Source organism: Podarcis melisellensis (genome assembly GCF_964234715.1).
Source record: "Podarcis melisellensis genome assembly, chromosome: 1".
Taxonomy (NCBI): domain Eukaryota; kingdom Metazoa; phylum Chordata; class Lepidosauria; order Squamata; family Lacertidae; genus Podarcis; species Podarcis melisellensis.
In genome coordinates, this window is record NC_138528.1 from 130,460,382 (window position 1) to 130,466,141 (window position 5,760).

Below are 5,760 nucleotides of genomic sequence, written 5' to 3' on the forward strand. Positions count from 1 at the left end.
CCGCTGTAACTGCATCTTGAAACAGTTTATAATCACATCTTTTTATCTCTCTTCCTGTTATTCCTAACAAAAAGGCTTCTGGTTTTTTAACAAACGTATATTTAAACATCTTTTTCAATTCGTTGTATATCATTTCCCAGAAACCCTTTACCTTCTTACATTCCCACCACATATGAAAAAATGAACCTTCTTTTTCTTTACATTTCCAACACTTATTACATGTTCGCCTCTTAGTCCCCACACGATCCCAGGAGCGCGATGTGGAAGTGGGTGGACATCTGCAAAGGTCAGGGATGCTTCTCAAACCGCCAAGAGGCAAAGCCAACGTCCCTCTCATCTGGCCCGGGAGTCCCATGTGCGCCACTTCTCAACAACAAATGCATAGATCAGGGTATGCAACCCAAGTGAATCACTATTTTAAGCCATTCCGGGGGGGGGGGCAAGATAAAACCCATTCTTAAACCTTTCCTGCTGAAAATGACCTAAAAGTGTTACATTTGGACGGATCACTCCCATAACTAATGTTGCATCATCTCACTGTTTGCAGCAAGCATATACTGTCCATTCTTCTTTTCCACGGTTAACTTTTGTATACTTTCAGAGCACCAAAGCTTTATTTCCTAATTGCTTACTGGTGAAGCAAGTTTTCTCCCGACTCCCCTTTGAACCGTCAACATATCCTTTAACATCCTTTTGACACTAATCAATAAGTTACTTTTTTATTATTTAGCTATTTACCCACAACCTAAAGCTATCCCCCCCCTTGAAATGTTCCTATAAATGCCAGGCCATCTCTTTTCTCTGACTGGAGAGGAACAGATTGCTCTTTCCAGAGGTCAGACGTGATGGACTTGAGAAGGATTCCCTGCTTTCCACCATTCTGTCTGTCTTGACTGCCCCCTCCACCCCCGTTTCTTTTTCACCCTGCCTTCCTAAACTTTCTCTCCAGGCTTCCCCTATCAGCATAAAATTGGGCAGAAGAAGCTTGGTTCCCCATCCCTGATCCAATGGGGACAAGCAGTTGTAGACAACCTTTAAAAGTTCTCTTCATGTAACTTTAGCACAGTTGCAATCTCTGTGTATCGGGAGAGGGGAGATGATAATTTACGCTGTACCATGCAGCACAGCGTAAGTCAACTGTCCCTTGATTTATATCAGATCTTCAGCCGTTGGGTCGTGAGGCCACCAGCTTTGGGCAAAGCTATTGCCAACAGTTTGGACTCCAGCTAAGGTTGCCCAGACCAAAGGGACCCTCCATTTGGGATGGGACACAATCTTCTGATGAGACACTTGTTTTATCCACAAAGGTTGCAATGTGCCTAGAGAAAAGCACAACCCCTTTACAATTAGATGCATGTTTCTGGCTGACCGTATTCTCCACCTTTCTATAGCTTTATGTCTACCAAGAGAGCTCTGTATAATATGGGGGCTCTATTCACTCTCTGTTTCAATGGCTTTTTACCCTTCTCCAAGAAGCAGAAGCATGTTGGAAGCAGATGCTGCAGCAGGGCTTCTTGGTTGCTCACCATGGCAGTGCCAGGGAGCCCAGGAAGTGGTGGAAGGAGCCCAGTGCCTCCAGAACAGGGCCGTCTTTACCTGGGGGTGCAGGGCACCCGGGCACTGAATTCTGGGGAGCGCCAGCCGCTGAAGCCGCCTAAGCTCTTAACTATCTACCTGTTATGAAATAATAAATAATTTTGATCAAGCTAGAAAAACAAAATACATATATACCTAGGTATTACCGAAATGTATACCTACTGTTTCACTAAAAGACTTTCGACTTTGTGCACTCATTTAACAAAGACGTGCCGCACCAGCAGCGGTGCTTGTCATTCTTGTCAGACTCAACAACAGCCCTTGTCATTCTCAACGGCGCCGTGCACGCGAAATTAACTCTTACATCAAAATGTGTTACGTATTGTATTGAGCTGCACTGCTATGCGACAGCAGGGTGAGCAGCACCTTTGACACAACTGATGTTTCTCCTAAGTAGGTGCCTAAACAATACTTGTAAGCTTAAGTGTGGTAGTGTTGTATAAGTGTATTGTAAATAAATGAGCAAATAAAAAAGTTTGTTTCCTTTCCCTCCCTTTCGTAAACAAGAGATAAGGCATAAGCATGGTGTCAGACATAAGCATAATAAAAGTTAATTTGGGGGCTAAACTAAATTTGGGGGTGCTGGGCGGATCTTTGCACCCCGGTGGCGCATATGCTAAAGACTGTGCTGCTGCAGAATGTGGGAGTCGAAGCGAGTGGGGACATCACATCCTCACCCCACTGAATGCAACCTGCAGTAGCACTGGACCAGGGGAAAAGTTCTCTGCGGGACCAAAAAGGGGCATCCAGATAGTAGGCATCTTGCTTTATAGTTAGCAAGTTCCTCGTGCCTCACGTCCTACCTCTGCTTTGCTTTCCACAGCTTAACCTAGACATGCAGTGTTGCCACCTCACATCCCAGACTACATGCACCACCCCCAGCCAGCCCCACAAAGGCTCTGCATCCGAGCTCAAGTGTTCTGGTGAGATACAAGGGGGAAATGCTGTGTGTATGACTATAGTAGTAGTAGTTTTCAATTTATATACCGCCCTGTATCCAAAGATCCCAGGGAGGTTTACATCATTAGAAACACATGACGAAACATTCATGATAAAAACATAAATAAAAAGCACACTGGCAGCCTAATAATGAAATAGTCATCGTAATACCAGTCCTCTCCCCCACGCTTTCACAGGTCATTGATTATTTAATAGCCATAGGCCTGGGTAAAGAGGAATGTTTTTGCCTGGCGCCTAAAGACATGTCACGATGGTGCCAGGAAAAGCTCTCTGGGGAGTTCAGAAAAGGCCTGTTCTCTTCTTGTCACCCTCCGAATCTCTCTGGGAGGGGGCCATAGAGAAGGGACCCCAATGACAATTGCAGGGTCCTGGTCAGTTAAGCAGCCCTTAAGGTACTGAGGTCCTGAGCTGAGTAAGGCTTTAGAGGTCAACACCAGCACTTTGAATTGGGCCCAAAAACTAATGGGCAGCCACTGACAGGGTTAGTGTTATACAGGGCCGTAGCTAGGGGGTGGTGAGGTGGGCCCCCACCAGGGACGCAGGCAATGGGGGGGGGCACAAAATCGGCTAAAAATATGTCCATAAATATTGATTCTTGCCTAATAAGAAATGGTTTTAAATAGAGGGTGAATTGAATGGATGTGGGGGGCGGAGTTGGAGGAGAGGCAGAAAGAAGAGCCAATTTGTCTGTGGCTGGGGGACACAATCTTGATGGTTCTGCCAGGGGCGCAAGATCACCCAGCCACGGCTCTGGTGTTATATGCTCAAAGTGTCTTGTTCTGGTGCGCACTCTGGCCATTGCATTTTGCACCAGCTGTGGTGGGAGTAGATTTTAGTGGAGAGTGGAGAGGGACTCTAAACTGTTTCTATTTGCTTTATGAAAGTGCCTATAGGAAAGTCAACGGCAGCAGGTGGAAGGAAGTAGACGGGGAGAAGACAGGAAGGTGGATTAAGTGAGAAGGTAGAAGAAGCTGTGAGTAGAGGAATTCGTGAGAGAGAGAATTGGGAAAGATGCACTAGGTAACAGGACAGGGAGAAAAAGGCACCAGCAGGCAATGGAAAAGAGAGAGTGAGTGAGAGCAAAAGGAAAGACAGACACTAGTTTTGTTTTAATAGCAATGTGACACTTTATTGCACTGTGAAATACCATTTTAGGATTAACAATGTGCATTATTAGCATTATTAAATATAAATAAAAACTTAAAATGGGTCCCATGTTGGGAGTCAGAAGTTGGTCTTGGGCTTATCTCAATTAATAATAGAAGGCCTACAAGTGCTGAATCCTGTCATTACAGTTTGCAAACTGGAGCTGTGAAAAAATTTACGTAGAGGGGAGGGCTTTCTCTCTGATCCCACTTCTCCCCAATGCACTTTCACACATCTGAATAGTACTTTTGTAATTCACAACATTAACTTCCATTTAGATAGCGTGCTCTGCTGTTTGACAGTGGAATTTGCTGCCAAGGAGTGTGGTGGAGTCTCCTTCTTTGGAGGTCTTTAAGCAGAGGCTTGACAACCATATGTCAGGAGTGCTCTGATGGTGTTTCCTGCTTGGCAGGGGGTTGGACTCGATGGCCCTTGTGGTCTCTTCCAACTCTATGATTCTATGATTCTGCCACTAAGCTCCTATCTCCGATGACCTTCTCTTAGGCTACAGCATTCTTATTGCTACTCAGTTTACATTAGACCTGTCCTCAGGGCTGAGGCCTCCTATATGAGAAAAGCTTTTTTATCCAGGTTCCTAACAAAGTACTTTTAAATTGTTATTTGCAAAGTTAGCTCATTCTTTCAGTCTTAAAACTTGTTTAATTGAAGCTTACTGAAACTACCAAGTTGATTTAAATTTTAAACGTGGTACTTTTCTGCTGGGTATCACGTCCGGCTTTTGAAGGAGAATCCTGCTGACAGGAATGAGTGCACAAAATGACAGCTTCGGACTTCTCTTTTATTCCAGCTGTTTCTTATTACTTTCAGCTTTTGCAGGCACTTAAAACAATGCCATTCACTATCTTTGCTTCTGTAAGACTCCATTCTCTGGAGATAGGAGGTAATTTATAATTTCTTGTCTCCAAAGGCAGGTAAGATTGGGATCATGATGGGAGGAATATCCATCTCTCCTTGATTGGTCCTGCTTTTCAATATGCAGCTGTAAATGTTTGTGTAATCTGTCCTCCTGTTAGAGCTATGACGATATATAATTCCAAATAAATATACCTATTCACTCATTGTCAATGTTTGTATTTTTGTTGACTGACAAATAATGTTGTTTATTTGCTTCATGTACTTAATGTGGTTTTAAATATGCCCAAGAGGCTCTCTTATTCTAAACACATTAAATCAATATAATTTACTTTCAGCTAATGGCCAGGATCCAAAGCACTGCATAACTAGTTACATGGCAGCGGGCCACTTTCGGCAAATGTTTCTTCAACAGAAGCCTTGCTGGTCACAAGACAACTCAATTGTGAAGCAGAGCAAAGAGGATTGTGAAGTAGCCTGGTTTTGCAATGTTCAGTGAGAAGAAACGTTATTTTAAAAATAATCTGGGACTATCTTTATAGACTTTGAAATATCCCTTTGGATCCTGGCAAATGTGTTTGAGGTGTTTGACCCCAGTACTGTTGGTAGAACTGTCTTTTTACCCCTTGGATTATCTATCTAGTCTTGCAGAATATTTATTTGGCCATTCACTCTGTAACTAGACTTTTGTTGCTGTTTAAGGGTTTAATTTAAGAGCCTCATCCGCCTGCATGTTAAGAATTGAGCTGCCTCATTCCACTTCAGTGAAGCAATAAAATGTTTTCTGATGAATCACAGTGAATGCCGTATGAATATTTATAGACATCTTACGTTTTCTATAGACATCTTAAGTTTTTCCAACCAGATCAACAGGGTATATTATTATTATTATTATTATTATTATTATTATTATTATTATTATTATTTTAAAGAGGAGTAAGCAGAAACTTTGATTTGTGGGGGTGAAATTGACCTCAGGTTTGTTTTTGGTTACAGCTCATTGTTAGTCTGGAAAGAGTATAAGCAGAAGCCTGGGTTCAGATGACTCACTAAGCTCCTGGAATTTGTGGGGCTTACTTCTGAGTAATGCACAGAAGTTGCCACGCAGGACAGTTAACAAGGGCCCACCTAAATTTGCAGACTTTTGAGGGAACATTATTTCCTTCCCCCCAGCTTATTCTCCAT

The 5,760-nt window shown here is 43.1% G+C and overlaps 1 long non-coding RNA gene across 1 annotated transcript; it reads left to right on the top strand.

The window, feature by feature from the left end:
* The first annotated feature begins 230 nt into the window (after positions 1 to 230).
* LOC309367732 lies at positions 231 to 5,372 on the top strand. The gene is made up of 2 exons (XR_014167306.1): positions 231 to 391; positions 4,914 to 5,372. It is a non-coding gene; the product is annotated as an uncharacterized lncRNA (long non-coding RNA).
* The last annotated feature ends 388 nt before the right edge of the window (positions 5,373 to 5,760 follow it).